This window comes from Rattus norvegicus, chromosome 6 (genome assembly GCF_036323735.1).
Source record: "Rattus norvegicus strain BN/NHsdMcwi chromosome 6, GRCr8, whole genome shotgun sequence".
NCBI classification, from domain to species: domain Eukaryota; kingdom Metazoa; phylum Chordata; class Mammalia; order Rodentia; family Muridae; genus Rattus; species Rattus norvegicus.
The window spans coordinates 104,512,513-104,532,656 of NC_086024.1; positions in this window are offsets into that span (position 1 = coordinate 104,512,513).

Sequence of the window (20,144 nt, forward strand, 5' to 3'; positions counted from 1 at the left end):
ACCCCAAAAACAGGTAAAATTTATGTCTTACTTAATTCCATTCAGTTCAAAACAAAAATTCTAAACTATCCTCACATTTTCTTCATTTATCTTGCAAATATCTGGGTATTTTCTAAATATATTCCTGGTTTCACTTGTAATTTAATTTACTTCTAATTATCTCATTATTAAATTTCAATTTAAATCTAAATCAATTTCAAAATATCAATTTAAAAACTTAAAAATAAATGTATCTAGTCTTTTTTCTTTGCAGGGCTGGGAACTTAACCTAGGCCCTTACACATACCAGGCAAGGGCTACATTGAGTTACATTCCCAGGTCAAATGTAGTCTTTTGTTTTAATGTTTTTATGGCCCAAACTGTAATCTACCTTGGCAACGTCTTAGGTAAACTTGAAAGGAAATGGGCATCCTGTTGCTGTGTGAGATCTGTGAGTCTCAGCTGAAGTCAAGTGAGCACGCTATCACGTCTATATTCTTATTTTTCTATATGTTCTAGTGATTTCTGATAATTATATTTTTTTCCAGCTGTAATTGTGTGTCTGGTTCATCTTTGTGATTTATCCGTTTGTCTTTCCTGCACTATGAGGTGCTGCTTACGGATGGATACATGAACACTGAGTATCTCTGTCTTCCTACATTTTTCTGTCTTTATAAGACTGTCCTTCTTTATTTGGGGGGATATTCCCTGCTCTGTAGTGTTCTTTTGCAGTCATTAATCCATTCCAAGTTTCTAATAAGGGGTGTATGGTTCAGTGTCTTATTCTATTTCTTGAAAAATATTTGTGGTTTTATTCCTAAAGATGTCTCTTTTAAAAGTATATATAAATAAAAAAAATGTCTTACTGTCTGTTTTCCTATTGTCCTATCTGCCCCTCACCTCCTCCTCTTGTTCCTCCTCTTCCTGCTCCTCTTCTTTCTCCTCCTCCTCCTCCATGTGGCCTGAGCATTCCTTTCTATATTTCGTTTTATCTACATTGTTGACTTTCATGTTTGTGTTTGTGTGGTTCTTGTGTGAACCACTTCTGGCATTTTTCATTCTTTTGTGAAGATCTAAGTTTTCTGCCTAAAGACTTCCTTTAACGTGTCTTACAATGCAGATTTGCTTGTAGTGAAACTCTATAGTCTTGCTTTACAAAGTCTTTATTACCCTTTGCCTTCTGTAAAAAGCATTCTTCCTGGATATAGGAAGCTAGGTTGAGTTCTCATTTTCTTTATGTGCACTTGACGTATTGTTCCACTGTCTTCCAGTTTGCATAACTTTGGCCAAAGTCTGCAATATTTCTTATTCTTTCTAAAGTATAAATTAATAGATTTTGTTTACATTTAAATTTTTTCTCTATTGCCAATTTTTATCGAATTGATTTTTTTTTTTTTTTTGCCACAGGGTTTCTCTGTGGAGCCCTGTCTATCCTAGAACTCCCTCTGTAGACCTGGCTGGCCTCAAAACTCAGAGATCTGACTGCCTCTGCCTCTCAAATGCAGGGATTACAGGTGTGAATCACGACATCCAGTCTTACCTAATTCTGGGAACTGAACGCAGGGCCTTCTACATGGTGAGCAAGCACTCTGTCAACTGAGCTATATCCCCAGCCCAGTAATTTGATTAAAATACACCTTACTGTGGTTTTGTCTCTTGCAAAGATAACACTGTAATTCTTGGCTCAGTGGCATTTATAGTTCTTAACATCAAATTTGAAAAAAACAATAGCCATCATTTTGTCCCTCCTCTCCACTTACACTTCGACCCTGTCTGTGTCTTCCTTTTATTTCCTTACGTCTTTCCTCTCTGCTCTACCTAGGTAGTCTCTGTCGCTGTGTGTCTTTAATTTCACTTCTTGTTTTCTCCTGAAGCTTCCAGTTTACTTTGAATCCCATAACTAGATGCTACATTTGGATCTTACTTTGTATCTCCTATCCTTTCTTCATTCCGTGCCTGTTCTCCCTCCAACTCTTGTTACATTTTTTTGTTTGTAGTTATGTTTATTTTGATGTGCCTGTCCCTTCATCATCCAATCAACTCTGTCACCTTTGAGTATATTTCTATTAGCCGATGTTTCTCTCGGTATGGGTCACACTCTCCTCCTCTGGTTGAACGGTGGCTATTTCAAAGGTTCTGTTGGTGACCATGTGTGCTTAGGTGTTTCTTTAGAGAATGTAGAGGTCTTTATCTGATATAGCGTTACTTACCTATGAATGTGATTTTTTTTCTTTTAGGGATTTGTTTTAAGCTTTATTTGATTGAGGATTCTAAAATCTCCCAGCCATGTGTAGTTTGGAGTTACTATTCGCAAGCTAGATGGTATCTGTATGAGTCACTGTCCTGTAGGAACTCTGACTTACTCGGTTTATAGCTTTTGGTCATCCTTTGCCCATCCACTCTTACAGAGCTGCACTCTAGGTGTGCACATCTCACTGGGAAACAAGTTTTCAAAGAGATGCTTATGCAGATTCTCCCACACGGTCCCTTCTTTCTATTCTGTATCTGCACTCTACCCTGACAACTTCTATCTAAAGCCTCTTTGGCCTTTTGTGTCTGAGACAGGGTCTTGCTATGTACTCAAAACTGGCCTTGAATTTGTAATCCTCTTGCTTTCTCTCTCAAAGAGCTGGGATGATAGGCATGGGACGCCATACCTGGTAATGCCTGTCTTTGAATTCACCAAGACCATCGTGCTCTGCCTGGGATCCTTCCAAAGCTTTGAAGTCCTGAATGTGTCCTACTCTAAAAGAGCTGATCCCAGAGTCCGCCTCACTAACTTCCTTCATCTTGGGATTGCAGTTCTATGATGCTTGCTTCGGTTGCCCTAGTCAGCATTGCTACTGCTAAGACGAAATACTACAATCACAAACAACTGGGGAGGAAAGAGTTTATTTCACTCACAGTTCCATAGAACAGATCATCATCAGAAGCAGTGAGGGCAGGAACTCACACAGAGCAGGAACCTGGAGACCAGAGCTGATGCACAGGTCACGGAGGGGTGCTGCCTACTAGCTTGCTCCCCATGCCTTGCTCAGCCTGCTTTCTTATAGAAGCTAGGACCAACACACACACACACACACACACACACACACACACACACACACACACACAATGTGCTGGACCCTTCCCCATCAATCACAAACACTCTATAGGCTACAGCCTGATCTTATAGATACATTTTCACAATTGAGGTGCCTTTCTCTACAGTGACACTAGCCTATGTCAAGTTGATGGCAAATTAGACAGCACATCAGCTTCTTCCTTCCTTCCTTCCTTCCTTCCTTCCTTCCTTCCTTCCTTCCTTGTATAGGGTCTCTTTTCTTTTTTGTTTTTGGTTTTTTGTTTTTTGTTTCCAAGACAGGGTCTCTGAATAGCCTTGGTTGTCCTGGAACTCATTCTGTAGACCAGGCTGGCCTCAAACTCAGAGATCTGCCTGACTCTGCCTCCAGCATGCTGGGATTAAACGCATGTGTCACCACCACTCAACATTGTTTACAGTGGGAGGGAAATCTGAAACCCACAGCTTTGCCACAGCTGAAAACAGAAATCTCATAAATTGATTGGCTCTGGTGGTGCCTGGCTAGAACTGGATTTGATAAAGATGTGGTGGAGGCAGAGGGAGGAGCTAGATAAGATAACTAGGGTCCTAGGGTTAAAACAGCAGCAGGAAAGGTAAGATCTGTAAGGCAGAAGCGGGTAAGACAGCAGAGAAGCCAGCAGCAGCAGCAGCAGACGGCAGCAAACATCTCGTGCTTCCGGGTGACTGTCTAGCTTTCATATGCTGCTCCGAATCTGGTTGTCACCCTATCCTGACCTGTGTCCCAGAGGCTTGACCTGTCAGTACTGCATAGGGCAGCATCTTTAACTTCCACTTTTTAATTGTGTCCAGGCAAAGGGAAGTGTGAGCAGGAAACCACAAGGTAGAGAATTGTTCACCAGCTCCTTCCCTGCCAAATCACCCTACTTTATGCCAGCACCAAAGGCCGCAGTGTCCTGCCATGCAACACAGTCCCTTTCAACACAGGCACTTCTCTCCGGGTTCTGCTAAACATTTTTCCCCGTGATATTTTTGTTCTTGATCAAAGGAGCAATCGTATTCCCTTTGGAGGCTTCAGACATGAAGCTGACAGTTTTCCTGCAGTTCACTTGACCCTTGTTCTAAGTACAGTGCACCCTTCTCCTGCCCATGTTGGATCTCACAGTACCAAAGCCTCCCCGACAACTTCTCCTAGGTCAACCAAACCACCCTTTCCCAGCTATCCACCCACATCTCTCTTTCTTTCCCCGTGAGATTCCTTCTAAGACTTTAGGTATGGTTGATGCGTCTTTGGGCGTCTTACCTCCTTAGCCATTTCTTGCATAGGCTTGAATGCTGTGTTGTATCTGCTTAGAGAAAAGGTCAGTGTTTGTGTCATTTATTGACCTTAAGGGGCCCCTGCAGGGCTGAAGAAATGGCTCAGAACTAAAAGCACTTGCTGCTCTTGCAGAAGACTGGACTTTGATTCCTGGGTCTGACATAAGCTGGCTCATACCATTCCAGCTTCATGGGCTCCAACACCTTCTTCTGTCCTTCATAGGTATTTGCACTCACACGTACACTTACAGGTACATGCACACACGCGCACGCACACACACACACACACACACACACACACACATACACAGAGAGAGAGAGAGAGAGAAGCCCCCACATAATTAAAAAAGAAATCTTCTTAAAGGGGGGAGTTATGGATATATTTCATGTTGGTTCCTGGGCTGAACGTATTCAGAAAACAATGCCATTCCAGTGATTTCACAAGTGAACAGGCCCTCTGAGGTAGTTGAGACTTAAGAATGCCACCTGTTCTCTCTGACCTCTCTTTGACCCTTTCCTACCTATCTCACGTGGGTAGCAGTTGTAGCATGGTGTCCCATGTCCCCATGTGCAGTTCTGGTTCCTGGTGAGGACCTTTCAGAAATGAGAGTCTTACTCTCCTGTGAGCTATGCTCATATTGTTTGTTTAAGGCTTGCAGAATCTGTAGCCCTTTGACTCCTAAGGCTTGGCCCTGACTCTCTTAACAAAGCATTCCTTCTGGGATATTCATGGGAGCGTGGAGCAGGGGGGATCCTTTCTTAACAGAAGAGAAAATGGTTTTCTGCTCCCGGTGCTCCAAAGGCTTAAGCCTTGGTGACACTCCTTATTCTCAAACAAATCTCGAGCTGCTTCCCTGCTTCCCCTAACCATGTTTTGGGCTCTCATGGGCCTCTTCAGGCCCTGGACATGCCTGATGTGGACTGGGATTTGGAGAAAGCAAACATAACACCATACAGTTGAACAGAGGCAGGTCTAGAATCTCTTAAGAGAAGACTGACAGGGAGAGCTGGACACAGGAGCATGGGGTTGTTCTTCAATCTGCTCAGTGTGTGAATGACTTTTTTTCATTAATTAATTTATTTATTGACTTTACATTCCAATCACAGTTTTTCTACTCTGGGTCCTTCACTCTCACCTCCCCTCCACACAAAATGTCCCCCCCTTTTTGCTTTGTGTTTACTTAAGCACACACTACATCAGCTCATAGTTCATATTTTTTCCTCCTCTTTTCACTCACACAATCCCTGGTAAATCCTTTGTTCTTCCTCCCATTCCATTGTTCAACCATCCACCTACCCACCCACCATCCATCTATCCACCCACCCACCCATCCATCCATCCACCCACCCACCCACCCATCCATCCATCCATCCAAGTCTGCTGGGTCCTCTCACTTTGGCTTCACATCCCAGCCATGTCCAAGGCGGTTGAGGTTGTCACTGTCTTTCCCTGTGGTCAGGTTTCTTTTCTTGCCATGCTTTCCCATGCCTTTCTCTGCAACTACTCAGTTGTCATCTCCCACCGTTGGAGTTGGTCTGGCACTGCTATGTGTGTAAATGCTAAATAGTGGCCCCCAAGATCTGGTTGTCCCCCCACAAAGAGATCTTCACATACACCAAGTGATGCTCCCCAAGTTAAATGGTTAATAAGTCTAATGCCTGTGATTGGGCAGTAGAGGGGAAAAGGTGGGACTTAAGAATCGAGTGAGGTGTCTCATGAGAGACCAAAGGAGAGGGGAGAGGAGGAAGTTCATCCTACAGGAGAAAATAAGCCTCCAAAGCCAAAAAGGCAAACTTTTCTCCTCTTCTTCTCCGAGACAGAACAACGGAGTCAGGAGTCAGTGACCCACCAAAAATAAGATAATGCTCCCAGCAGCCAGGGCCCAAGTTAATCTCCTTCCCAGCCATGATATCCGCTCTATGTGCAGAGGTGAGTGCAACCTGACCCAGAGCTGTGGGGTTCAAGAAGCCAGCCAAGAAGCCATGACATCACTTTTCTTCCCTACGTCATCTCCCGCCTCTGGCAGACACATAAATGGGTCACATGGGTTGTTGTAGACGACTGGCGAGCATCAGGAGGCTCTTTCCTAAAGAAGGCTCAGGGAGGACTGGAGGGTGATTCAGTTGGCAAAATGCTTGGCTCTGCAAGTGTACAGAGCTGGACCCAATGCCCAGAACCTATCTAGGCGAGGCAGTGCACACTTGTAATTCCAGCCTGGGAGAGGCACAGAAGGATTCATCCCTGGGCTTCCTGTCCATCCAGTCTAGCTTATGTGTGAGCTGCAGACCAGTAAGAGTGCCTGTCTCCAAAAGAACATCCAAGGTTGACCTGTGGTCTTCATGCTCCAGTGAATGTTCACTTACACACACACACACACACACACACACACACACACACACACACACACACACCACACGAGCACAGATCTCAAGTTCTTGGATAAGGATGTCCTCCTCACCTGCTGTACTCTGGTTATGGCTTTGCCATTCCAACCTCCAGGGACTTCTGGTCCTAGCATCTCTGGCCTCCTGACCCTCACTTGGGAATAGACCCGCCACAGAGGCTGGATTTCCATCACCAGAAGGGAATCTTCCTGACTTTTAGTATACTTGAGAATAAGCTAGTTTGCCCAGCTTATTTATGTCAGTGAGGGCCACAATGTGCCAGTGTAAGTGCTAATTCTGTAGACAAGGTCCCTCTCCTCCTAAGCTGGGTTTAGTGAGGAAAACAGAATGCGTCAAGCAGCAAATGTGAATGCTGTTTCTCAGAAGGGAGCATGCCCAGGTTTCAGATCTGATGGGGTGGTGGCATTTCCACTGTGGGCAGAGGATCTTTTCTCACTTGCAGCTCACCCCGAGCCTAAGCAAGAGCTGTCTGTCACATGGTAGCTACTCAGTAAAATCTGCTGAACGCGCTAGCAAATGAACGAGGGCTTCTGTGCTTCCTGACAGAGTCTGATGCTGGGGTCTACTAAGTCTCCATTTAGAAAAACGCTGAACAGAAACGGAAGTCGTCCACCCTCCTGAGGACCGTACATGTGGGCGCGCTGCCTGTGGTTCCTTTGGGCTTAGAGGTGCTTATGCTGGGTCACAGCTGGGGAAGATGATATCCCTGAGATCCTGCAGGGAACCTTCCAGGCTTGCCCCCTTGGCCCCCAGACCACACCATGAAGAACTCTGTAAATGGATTCATCAAAGCGGGGAGAGCAAGCCTCTTGACAGGTGAGGATTTAGAACTGAAAGCAGAGATGCGTTCAAACTCCCTGGGCCCAGATGTCCTAACCACAGGCCGAACTCTTGAAGGAGAAGGGAGAGTAGTACCATGAACCTCACCTCTCTTTTCTCAAAAGAGGTTGATGGTTCTTGGGAATTCCCTTCAAGCATCCGAATGCAATGTGCACACAAACCCAAAGGTATTTGCTGTCAAGTTTCTAGGCAGGATTATGTCAAACTGACCAGCTGTTTCATCTGCCATGCTTACCTTAACTTCAAAAGGCTGGTCTTCTGTCCCAGGAAAATTGAGCCTTTACCATAAAACATTTCCAAATTCCCTCAGACCTCAAAACATGCCCACATTAAGGTATCTCTCTTAGGCCTCTGGAAAACTGTGTCGAATGTACACAAAGACTCCTCAACCTTCTGCCCTCCAGTAAGCACCTTCCCAAGAAGAGAAATAAAAACTGGTGACAGTGCGAGGTACACCGTGTGCAGCCCTACGGGCAATGTTTGCTCAGGGAGCTGATGGGGGCAGAAGTTCCTCTAGGTAAACTGTGCCCTTGAATGTCTGTGTACACACAGAAGGGGTGCCTTTGATAAGCTTAACCACCAATGCCACATGAGCATGTAGTGACCCTGGGTGGAGAGTCCAAAGAACTACATCTGGAGAGGAAACCAAGCCGCCATTCCCCACACATTCTAAAGGTACTCCTCAGTAGATCAGATGCGCTAAGGAGGCAGACCAGTGAAGCACTGTGTTTTACTTTGGGGTCCTGAGGTTAACTGACAGGGAAAAGCAAATGACTAAGGTGTACTATGGAAGATTCCAATGTCTTCCTTCTGTTGAACTACTTTAAGGAGAAGCAAGATTTACAACAGGCATGGCCCCCTCCGGGTTGGAAACACCAAGGGTTTGGAATCCCGCCCAGTCCTGGGGCCGGGACTTCACTTACCTGGAGCCTGCTGAGCAGGAAATGGGCCCCTGGAAGATGAGGTAAAGTGAACACTTTCTCAAGAAAATTACTCTCCCCACAGAGACCCAAGCACCTCGACAGAGAATAAATTCCAACCCAGAGTGAGCAGCTCTCAGGGCCATCTGGATACCGGTGTGATGTGGATGTGTGTGTTGCTTGGAAAGGAGCTGGGGTTCTAGCTCGCGCTTTCCTGTGCAGAGGGAAATGTTTGCGCCTTGCACATGGCTTCACAGTGGAGGGTAATTGGCAAAGACTATGAAAACCCATGGGTGGGCTTCTACCTCCGCTCAGAAGCATGTCTCCCTTGTGACGCCATCTTCCCATCTGCCCGGTCTTCCTCAAGTAAAAGAACTGTGCCTGTGGGAAGCTGAGAGGAATGATGGAAGCTGGGCTCCCAATCACAGCTCTCCTGAGGCCACTAAGACTGTCACTGGCAGGCCTGCAGGCCAGCAGGCCGAGGTGGGATTGGTGCAGGGCTGCAGTGCTTCCTGAGAACCGAGAGCCCCTTAACTTAAATTCTCTTCCCTCCTCTTCCTCCATCGTCTCTTCTGTTTCCTTAACACAAGCTCAAATTGTGATGTCAGAATATGGCAGACAGGAGTCTCCTATGTCTTATGAGAAGCCTGGGGGGATGGGGAGGTTCCTAAGTACTTTCAGTTGCCAGCTTGTGGGTTAAGTGTTTGAGCCTGTGGAAGTCCCCTCCAACTAGAATAAAGTGCTGTCTGACCAGAGACAAGAAACTAGAGAACTGCAGAGATACAGAGATATGCCCAGGGTCACACAGTCAGTAGTGACAGAGCTGGGTCCATGTAGTGCCCACCCTCATCCTCACTTCGCAGCACAGGGAGCTCTATTCTAGGTCTTTACTGAAGTCAGAGGATGATGTAAGGAAGGGATGCCCCAGTCCCTCCCCGACTGCTGTCTGCCAAGCTCTGCCTGTGTAGTGAGAGATGTGCCGGACACCAAGTGCTCTGCCCCAGAACGGGATCTTTGTCTGCCTTCACTCCTCACCACACCTTCCAGTTCTACAGCCAAGTCTGGCTCACAAAAGAGCGACTGCTAAGGGAACCAAGAGAACCTTCCTGAGCTGCCCACTGGTCCCTTCATTCCCCCTCCCAAACTCTGAGCATGCCCTGGGATCACATTAGTCCTGGGTGGACACCGGGGAATGCTACTCGAGTTGAGAATCCCCACACTGAGGGGGACACTGAGGAGGGAGGGAAGCAAGCAAAGGAAGACTCCACGCTCCTGGATGTGCGTTGAGACCAGTGTGCATGGAGCAGCAAGTTGAGCATGTAAGGTTTTTCCATGAGACTGGGCCCAAGGCACAGTTCCAAAAAGAAGGGAGATACAGGGGAGGACACAAGGGCCAGAAGGCTAAGAAATGAGAGTTCTCCAGAGTGCTGGTGACATTGGATGATCCTAACTCTCCACTCTCCATGTCATTCCTGTTCAGTTATCCAACACCATGCAACACACTGACCGCCCTAGACTCAGCTACTGCCCACAGTGATTAGGCTAGTGACTCAGCCTGGCAAGCCAGTTCTGAGGGGGGCATTAGCCATTGCAGTTCAATGGCTGCTAAGGCTAGAGTCATGGTAACGATCTATGTGCCCGATGCCTGGAAGACCTGTCGCTCATGTCCAGGCTGGATCCAAGCTGTAGGAGGTCTAGAATTTCCCTAATAATCATAGACTTTTAGTCTCTACTGTGGCATGCCCAGGTTCAATGAAGGAAGTGTGGCAAGTCTTGGAGACTATAATAACCGCCTTTATAGAAAGACAAAATAACCTAAGGAAGTAAAAAGGGAGAGGGACAGACTAAGAGTTAGAACGAGAGAGAAACAGAAAGAAACCAGGCTATGGGCTGGGAGACTTTGTTCTTGTGTCTAAGAGAAGTTGCTTCTCTCAGCTTCCCACCCCACTGTTCCCTTATCTCATACCCCAAGGTATGCTCCTAGACTATGCCTAGATCCAGGGTTCTGGAGCCAGAAAGTGGGAGAGAGCGGAAAAAAACATTTACATCATCCTAACCAGCCCACACTTAAGAATGGGCCTGCTACGTGACCATTGCAGTAAAACTGTTTATCTGTCCTTGCTGAAGTGTGGCCTCTAAGGGTCATGATCTTCTGCCTGTGACGTCCCCACAGCAGTTGCCCTGGAGATGTGGAGGTCAAGGATGGTAAAAGAGCTTCTTGCCAAGATGATCTCACATAAAAATCCCTTTGCTGGGCTGAGTGGCCGCTTAGCTTACACAAGGCTCTCCCCTCTGTGCTCAGAAACAGGGAGTGGGGGCAATTGAGCTATGAAGGGAAAGGGAAGAACCATAAATTCCTCATGTGTGTACACAGGCAGGGAAGGGTGGGCTCAGCACAGCATTGTAACCCTTTGATTCCTTCCACTCCCCCAGACTTGCCCTGTAAGGGCTGTCCATTTAACCACAGTGGACTTCGGTCCCGGAGCCTTGTTTGGAAGGTTGCAGAATCATCTGTTTGAGACTACCTTTCCCATTCGTCTGGGTAAGTCAAGCATAGAATCTCATTCCTAAGACCGAGGTAGGCTTCCTCCAGCCTCTGCATGTTTCTCCATTGCATATTGAGACAACCTTTGTTCTGGCGAAGCAGAACTTTGCACATTATATTTCTCCTTCAAAGTCACGTTTAGTCCTACTCAAGAGAGCTCTTCAACCTTCTTCAATAACAACAAAATTTATTTGCTACCCTGCCTCCCTCGAGAGTTCCTTAGTGCATGACACAATCTCATCTTTGTACCATGCAAACACTACTTCTATTTGCCTTTTAAAAAACAAACAAACACTGGCTAGCCCACAGCCCCAAACAAAAGCCTGAACCTTGACAATAACCATCATTGCTCCCAAATCTCAAGTGACAATAAACAGGAAACCAAAAGAGTGGTCCTCCAGCATAAACAAGAGAAAATGGCCTGTTCCCTCAAAAAGATTTCACTTCTTGCATCAAAGATGACCAAAGACATTTTTTCCAAATGCTTTGACCCAAGTGTCCTGTTAGTCTGGGTCATCTAAAACCTGAGTTCCCAGTTGGTTTATCATTTTATTTTAATGACCTGTGCTTCCTACAGAAACATGGAAAATGGTTCTCTCTCTTTCACTCTCTCTCTGTGTCTGTCTTTGTGTGTCTATGTCTCTCTGTGTCTTCTCTCTCTCTCACCTTTCTTTCTTCAGTTAAACGTGTTGTGGTGAGCATATGAAAGCTAGTCTCACTTGCAAGGAGCGCCCGGGAAAACTCGGGAGAACCAAGTCAGGAACTGAGCGGGACCGCGCCACGCGTGTGCCCACGCCCCAGCCATGCTCCCTGCGCAGCCCCGCTTCTCCCCGCTCCCGGCTCTTGCCACTGGCCGCACAAGGCCAGCTTTGTTCTCTCAGCTCTGTTTTAAATATCTGAGGAATATTGCCCCCCCCCATCCCTGCGCCAAATCCCCCGGCCTGGCTGCAAGCCCGGTACAAGGGTGCATTGTGGGACCGAGCAAGGCGAGACGGGGCTGGGGGCAGTGGGGATGGGGACGCTCGTGTGCCAAGTTCCCTCGGCCATCAGGGTCACCTGGGCTTAGGTGTCGTGGAAGCTGAAGGTGGAGGCCCGGGGAGATGGGTGATGGTTGGGATTTTTATTTTTCTTTTTCTGATTCCAGAAGTAGAAATTGAAAAACAGGGGCCCCAGCAGGAAGCAGATTCTATAAGGAAGTTTGTAAAGGGGGGCGTCCCCAGCCCCAGCCCGGGCAGCAGCTAGCTGTACCGGTAGAGCTGGTAGGCGTTGACCCGCAAAGCCTCACGCCTGGTTTCTTATCGGACCATCGCTGTACATACTTAGAAAGTGCCTATCACTCGGACACTTTAAAAAGCATTGCATTCCAGAGCCAACTAACCGGACTCGGGTGGAGGAGGCGGTTCTTCCTCCCCCAAGCTCAGGGCCCTGGAGGCCAGGGCTGGCTTCCTGTAGCCATAGGACTACTTCGGTCCCTTGGGGAAAACCACACCTTCCACGGTGCAGCCTCTCCCTCCCGAGGAGAGATAGAGGGTGATTGGGATGTAGGTCAAACAAAAGTGGGCTTTCAGCTGGCCGGGAGTTGCCCGGCCTCTCCCCTTTCCCTGGTCATGCTGCTCTGCACTGTGGCCCGCAGGTAGTTTCTTCCCAGCGCAGGTGTTTGGTTTCCTGTAGCCTAGGGTGAAGGAGTTCCGAGTTGTCATCTCCAGGGAGACCTGCTAAACAGGAGTCACAAAACCCACCTGTCTGGCCCAGCTTTTTATTTTAAGGTCAAAGAAAAACTGCCTCTCAAACTCAAAATGTGAGTCTTCGTTACTCGGAAAAAAAGTAGGTTTGGTCTTAAATTTAATTAAAAGGCACCTTTTATGTCCCTCTGTTGTGAATGATGCCTGTATCTCTACCCTTGTAAGTGAAGGAAGGAGGAAGGTGTGGCTTGGGACTGTCTGAACAGTTTGCTAGTTCTGCTATTCTCATTCTAACCCTGAATGGGAGCCTCAAATCCTCCTCTTACCATCCCTCCTAAGTCCCTGGGTCAAACTGACATTTCTCTAGAGGCTATGAGAGGGATCAGTTGATAAAGGGCTTGCTGTCCTGGAAGGGGGACCCCAGTGTGTAAAAGGTGAGGTGGGCGATTGTACTCCAGGTGCTGTGAAAGCCAAGATGGGAGGGGGCTTTTACCCCCTCTAACAGAGTAAGTAAGCCCCAGGGTTAGACAGAGTTACCGTCTCACCAAATGAGGTGGAGAGCAACTGAGTGAAGCCACCGCCTAACTTCAAGCATGGGCCTTCACACTACGCACGCATACCGCCACCACGCTGAAAGAAATAATAAAAAGTTTAATAACAAGTTTCCCAGATGGCAAGAACATAAATACCTTACTAGATTGTTTTTTAAATCAGAGCTTGTTTTCCCTATGTCACATTCTACAACATTCCAATCAATGCCTAAATATAGAGGTGACTGTCAGAAACCAGCCCTCTTTTGACAACGAAATAACTTGTCCTGAGCTACTCAGAAAGACAAGGAAGAGGCAGTTGGAGGTCCCCCCTCCTGCCCAGCGATGGAGTTCTGTCTCTCCAACTTGCTAGCCTGCCACTTCCTCACATGTTTTCCACATGTGAGGAGCTCTGTCTCAAGAGTAAAGCTTTGATGAGAGAGTCTCGGTAATCAGGGAACTTTGAGGAGAAAGGGTCTCAGTATGCACTCTGGAACTGCAGAGTTTACAAGGACCACACCGTACAATCCCTGCTCCAATTGCTAAGTGGCAGAGACTTCCCGGGGATCTGTTTCCAGGCACTTGTTGGTCTCCTGAAGAACGCCTTTAAGGAATACTAAGTGTCCTTTCACCACTCCGCTGGCCGTAAGCCCCCTATCTCTGCAGATGATAGCAACTCGCCCCGCTTCCCTGTCATGCAGTGACCAGAGCAGCCTGGAGCCGATGTATTTTAGGGAAAATGTAGCCTAGAACTTGGCCACTTGACTGAACCTCCTGATAAACATGCACAGTCTCTCTAGCTACATAGCAGGGTGCTGGGTCCTAGGACCCACTCTTTTCATGTACCCCCAAATTCAGGAATGTGGGGAGTGACCTTCACCCACAGCTTCATCAAAAGGCAATGTTTGCCGACGCAAACAAGAGGTGCCAGGGTTTACACCTGTTGTGCTTCGTAAGATGAGATCATTCTAGTCACCTTTGGCTTCGACCTCTGACTCTGGCAATAGCCTATGTTTCCCCTTGACTTATATAACACCATCCCAAGCTCTTGGGCCAAGCCCTGGTTTCAGACTATCCCAGGTTGGCCGGTGAACAAGCCATTGAGACATCTGTGGTACTGGATCCTGCCAAGGAACAATTCCATTTCTGCAGTCTCACCTGCTGCCTGTTTGGTGGTGCTTGTGTGAGCCTTTGAATCTCTTCTTGCATTTTGACCTTAATTCTTTCCTAAGACTGAATGGAAATGGAAAATTGAAGTGCCGATGTTAGAGATAAGAAGGGCAGGTCTCACAGACCTAACATAATTTAAACAAAGATGGAAGTCATTAGGCGCGCCGAAAGTGGAGAATATTTAGCCCTAACTCAGATGCTCACTTGATTTAAGCCAGACAACTGTGTGTTCAATTGCGAGGGGGGGAAAGAACACACTGGGAAAGCCCACATGAAACTGTGGACATACACGTTCAAAGATCGTGTCTCAGAGGCGAGTAAAACTAGGCTTTTACTGTATTCACTCAATTCTAAGGCTGCATCGATTTAATAGAAATTTTGGGAGGCTTGGTGGAAAAGATACCAGGAGATTGTGATTCAAGAAATGCAAGGGTAATGCTGTTTTACTTCCAAGGAACAGAGTGTCCCCTTCAAACACGCATGCAGACGGCTTGCTTGCCTCCTTTGTGTTAGATGAGTGGACTTTCAGGAGAGCATTGAGTATGAGAAGATCGGGGTGCCTAGAGACACGGCCCCTGTGGGACTCAGCCCAGCTCCCTGACAAGGAACAAAGCCTCATGTTAATGTGCTGGAAGGAATGGAGCTCAGTTCAGAAGTGCAGAGACCATGAAGTTTTCACAGTCCCACGCGGCCAACAAATACACTAAGAGCCAGGTATGTAGTGTATTCCATCAAATCTCAGCACTCTGGAGACAGAGACAGGAGAATGAGAGTTTGAGGTCAGCCTGGGCTACATAAAAACACTATCCCACCGTTGGAGCAGTGGCTCAAGTTAAGAGCATTGCTGCTCTTACAAAGGACCTGGATTGTGTTCCCAGCAGTCCGTGGCAGCTTCTAGCCATCCATAACTCCAATTCCAAAGGATCCTCCTGACCTCCAAGGCACTCCTCGGGTGTACATACATACATGCAGACAAGACACTCGTAAAAATTCAAATAAAAAAAAAGAAGAAGACTATTCTGTCTCCAAAACTATTTGGGGCAGGAAAAGGGAGGAATCTCACATTTAGTGGGACCTAACAGCCATTTTGGAGTTATTAGACACTAAATCCTTGCCTTTGCTCTCTAGAAGTCAACTCATTTGTTCTGAATTCCTCCACTTTGTTACTCATGTCCTTCTTGGAAGTCCTCTTAACCACTCTAACCTCTCCGGTCCCAGCTCTTACAACAGTGCCGCTCACATCCCCTGGATGGTCCTTCACTAATCCTTTCAGAAAGTAAACGTACTGTCCCCCAGCCACAGACTTCTTGCTAAATTCCTCCTCTCCTTGGGCACAAACAACCCAGAAGTGCTCTCAGATCCAAAACGTTGCTCAGGGAGGGAGGTCGAGTGAGTATAAGGGCTACTCACCCTCCTGAGACTATGATGGGATGTCTGGGCGGCCACTCCAAAAACACTGGGGCCTGTTCATGGGATACCACATAGACGGGACACTGCTCAAAGCTGCCTCCGGTCCTAGGAACCTCTTGGGTTTGACAAGGTGAGGAACTCTTGACAAGGGAACTTAGTCCTACTGGGTATGGATGGTGCCACCGCTCAGCCCTAGCTGAGGTGTCTGGGCTCTGTTTTGTATTTCTCTGTTCTAATCCCTGCAACCTAGGCTGTAATGGTGAGAAGCAACAGTCTCAGAGGGGCCAGCTCAGAAGTCCCCTTTGGCCCCCCCTTCCTCAGTGTTATAACTCATGGGGTACTTATGCTACCACCTCCTGGTGAAACTCCTCTGGCACACAGGAGGCAATTTCTGCTCTCCAGGTCCTGTGGACTCTGAGCTCCTTGGGGCTGTGCCCAGAGTCCACTCGATAGAGAGCTGGGGTTTTGTTTTTGTTTTGTTTTGTTTTCCTGTGGGGCAAACTTCTCTGGTTAGTACACATCTGTCAGGAGATGGTTTGGCAGAGCTTCCGTACCAAGTAGGGGTGTGTGTGTGTGTGTGTGTGTGTGTGTGTGTGTGTCTGTCTGTCTGTCTGTCTGTCTGTCTGTCTGTCTGTGTCTGTCTGTCTGTCTGTGTCTGTCTGTCTGTCTGTCTGTGTCCTTTTTGTCTGATTCCCCAAACTCCAGGCAGGAAAACATGCTTTCCTCTGTGCACAGCCCCAGTTCCCCCTACCAACATTTGCATTCCCTGGGTATGAAAGGAGTCAGTAGCAGACCCCATGGAGGACAAGGCTGTAATTCAGCCAGGCCCCAGTGACATCCCAACCGTGAGAGTGCAGCTGGGGCAGCTTATGAACAGCGCTCGAGTCCCAGGGGGAAGTCAGGCCTGTTCTCCAGCCCACAAGCGCCTATTGTTCACTTTCTTGTTTTTCTCCAAATGTTTAGATGTGCTCAGAGCACAGAGAAGACTGAAACCAAGACCATTGGCCAGAGCAAGCCTGAAGCAGGGAAACCCAGGGATGGAACTCTGGGGCCCCACATTCCCTCCTCAGCTCTTTCTACTTCCCCTGCGCGTCCTGGATTAGGGGTCCGGAGGGTGGTCTCTTCCTGGCCAGAGCTGTTGGAACAGCATTAGGCTTGGGTTGGTCAGCAAGTAAAGTATGGAATCCAGCTCAGACTGGCTTGCTTGACAGCCAGGCACAACTGCCCACATTAACATGGGGCTGTCCAACCTGAGGGTTGGAAGAGTCTTATCGAGTCCTTTCTGATTCCCTAACATTGACCAAGACTGTTGAAGACAGGACATAATAATTGAGTGTCAGGCCCCTCTCTGCATCAAGATTGTAGCTCTAAGGTTTGACCTTTTGGGTTTGGCCTCAGCACTTACTGTGTATGCAGACTCGGGCGACCTCTCAGCCTCTCCCAGCCTCAGTTTCCCTTTTTGGTATATTGTGGGGACACTGAGATAAAGTAGACCCTCAGACTCTAGAGGCTACTCTTCCTGTTACCATTGGTTTCCTTGACCCAGTTTGGATGCTGCTCCTATTCTGGGAGCACTCGATTGTAAACCTAGACGTCCACGGCGAGTCAGAACGGTGGTGCAGGAGCAGCAGCACCAGAGGAATGCAGGATGGAGTGCCTTTTGACACCAGGGTATAGAGGACATACTTGAAAGTCTTCTCCCCTCCCTCTCTCCTCTGCCCCAGATCCCTTTCCTTTAGGAGTTCATATGACCTGCCCTCGCCCATGCCTGGGATTTCGAGCTTCCCTGGGTCTCCTGGTCCTAACAGACCCAAAGAAAACTCTCAACCTGGAAATGCCTCTCCCATACCATCCTGGCAGACATTACTGGTCAGAGCCATAAACAGGGATGCGGGTGGGATACTCAGTGCAGTATAGACATTGATCGCAGCGAACCTTTGGAAATGGAGAGAGATGGAGAGAGCAGACGGGAGGCCCCCACTGAGGCCAGAGAGCTGCAACAGCAAGGTCTGAGTTCTAGCCTTCCATGTCTGTGGACAGTTCACAGGCCCACGTAGGGGTTTGGAAGGCTCTGCCTTCTCCAGAGACAGCACTTTATGAGATCCCCTTCAGACTCATTAATCCTTATAGGAATAAGCCCCGGGGAGCCTCCAGTGACAGGGCCATATGGCTTTCTTATCTTCCTTATCTGCCAGCACTCACCTTCCATTTGGAATGTTTATCCCGAGATAAAGATCAGATTCCACTTAGGGTGATTGAATGAGGGCCTCCCTGCAATTTCAGATGAATGGGCGATCTGATCCAATCATAGATGAGCAGGACAAGTCTAGCTAACGGATGGGGCTCCTCCCATATCCCCACCCTCTGTTTCCCCCCACCCCCAACTTCCTCTCCCTGGAATGGCCCTTATTTCTCCCAGGATAGTCTGCTTTTGCCTGCTTTACGAGGGAGAGGGAGTTCTGGACAGCATGGCCACCGAACACAGGGCTTCACCCTGTTGTGTCTAAACCACAGTCTGATACTTTGCTGGCAGCTATTGGTTAAAAAAAAAAAAAACCACGAAGAAAGCAAGCCCCAAGGGTAAGCTAAGCACACAACCTAGTCATTTTCTACCTGCCACGGTGAGAAGAGAGAAAAAAAAAATAGGTGGAATTAGTTTTAAGAATTCATCTTCAGGATTGAAAAGATGGCTGGTGAGTGCTTGCCACCCAAGTGTAAGGACCTGAGTCTGGATTTCCCAACCCCCCCCACCTCCCCCTCCCAATCACCTTCCCCTCTCCCCCCCCCCCCCGTGAAGAAGCCACCCACACAGGGCATGGGTGGTCTATCCCAGTGCAGTGCTGTAGAGGTAGATACTGCAGGAGTGCTGGAACTCACTAGTCAGCCCATCTCGTCCATCAGTTAGCTCCGGGTTCAATTCGAGACCCTGTCTCAAACATTAACGGGAAGTCCTAGAGAGGTGGCTTGAGTAGAGAGTACTGTTCCTAGAGGGCCTGAGTTCTGCACACATGGCCTATAGCTCCAGTTCCAGAAGAGGCCAGAAGAGAGTACTGCATTCCCTTACACTGTAGTTACAACTGGTTGTGAGTACCGTATGTGGGTACTCAGGTCCTCTGGAAGAGCAGTCAGTACTCTTAAACACTGAGCCATCTCTCCAGCCCTTAAACTTTATTCTTGTTTTTACTTTAAAAATACATCATGGAGAGCAACTGAGGAAGACATCAAAGGTCAGGGTTGGGGATTTAGCTCAGTGGTAGAGCGCTTGCCTAGCAAGCGCAAGGCCCTGGGTTCGGTCTCCAGCTCCGGAAAAAAAAAAAAGACATCAAAGGTCAACCTCTGGCTTCTATATGTATGCACATATTCCCAGGCAAACTCATACACACAATAAATAAAAAAATCTTTCAAATAATATGCCTTGTAATTCGTTTTTATTTCTATCATATGTGTTTATTAGAATTAATAATTAATCATTTTATTTGCCCTCAGAATGCTCTTTCAACCTCCAACTGAAATTTTAAAAATTGCAAAATAGTTTATATTCACTTTGTACATTTTTATGTGAAATGCTTACATATCGCGTTCATTAGCTCTCTGTAGGTAACAATGGTTGCACCAATCCAGGCAGATCTGAACTAGACTGCACTAAGAAGCCTGGAGAAGGGATCCTGTGTGAGCGTCTGACTGCCAGAGAGCGCCTGTGGGGAGGTGAGCCACTCATATTTTACTCTCAGCCTAAACTTACCCCTGGCTGCATCTTGTTCCACTCCTGTCCCTCCTCTTAGAAGGAAAGCACACATATACAATGTTGTTGTTGTTTTTTAAATGGTAACAACTTTGATTACTACCAATTCCAAGATAGTTATTTCATGGGCTAATGTAATTATTCACGGAAGCCCCCATCACTGGTTGTCTCCCTACCCCCGTCTTGTTTGAAAATAAAGATGATGTCCATTGTCGCCAAGCATCAATGTCACGGGTTCTGCTGGACTTTATAGGAAGAGAAGGGCCTATGTGCCTGGATGGGGTCAGTTGGGTCACCATTGCCTGGAGATGCTCTCTAATTTAGAGGAAGAGAGACATCAGATGTCCATAGGACACTCAGGCAGGGAACCCACTGGTCAGCCTTACTTAATCACATTTAAATGACTACTTAGTGCTCTGGATAGGAAGTGGAAATGGAGTGGAAATTGGGGAAGGTGAGTGTGTACTTGATTTCTTCCAGCCCGAGGTGAGTCAAGACTGTAATGGGTCTCCTGATGGAGCAGAGATGGCCACTGCCTCCTTCCAATGCAGAGAAGCACAAAA